The sequence below is a fragment of the Bison bison genome, unplaced genomic scaffold (assembly GCF_000754665.1).
Source record: "Bison bison bison isolate TAMUID 2011002044 unplaced genomic scaffold, Bison_UMD1.0 scf7180017847217, whole genome shotgun sequence".
In the NCBI taxonomy this organism is placed as follows: domain Eukaryota; kingdom Metazoa; phylum Chordata; class Mammalia; order Artiodactyla; family Bovidae; genus Bison; species Bison bison.
The window spans coordinates 1-450 of NW_011477790.1; the positions used below are offsets into that span (position 1 = coordinate 1).

Genomic DNA, 450 nt, shown 5'->3' on the forward strand with positions numbered 1-450 from the left:
CAGCAGCAAACACCGAAGGTAGGGGGTGGCGCCCTGTGGGAGGTGGGCTGGAGGCCCCCAGTGCTTGGGCCCCAGCACCCACCCTCCCCTTTCCACCAGGAGCTCCGTGTGCCGTCTGAGCAGCCGCGAGAAGATCTCCCTCCAGGACCTGTCCAAGGAGCGCCGGCCCGGGGGGGCAGGGGGCACCCCCATCCGGGACGAGGACGAGGGAGAAGAAGCCCCTTCAGGTGAGGGGCGGGGGGCCTGGACCCCCGGGTCTGAGGGATGAGGAGGGGCTGATGCTTCTTCTGAGGTCTCCGTCTTCCCACCCCACAGAGCCACCCCCTGCAGAATGCAGAGCCCTCAACGGCGTCTCCTCCCCACCGCCCTGTAGCCCTGGGAGCCCCGTGGTGAGTGGGGGCCTGGGGGTGGGGCGGGGTTGCCCCAAGCCTGCTGTCAGGGCCGCGGGGG

The 450-nt window shown here is 70.9% G+C and overlaps 1 long non-coding RNA gene across 1 annotated transcript; it reads left to right on the forward strand.

Moving 5' to 3' along the window:
* Positions 1–389, forward strand: LOC104990183. Its single transcript, XR_825479.1, has 3 exons — positions 1–18; positions 100–227; positions 316–389. It is a non-coding gene; the product is annotated as an uncharacterized LOC104990183 (long non-coding RNA).
* Positions 390–450: the final 61 nt, after the last annotated feature.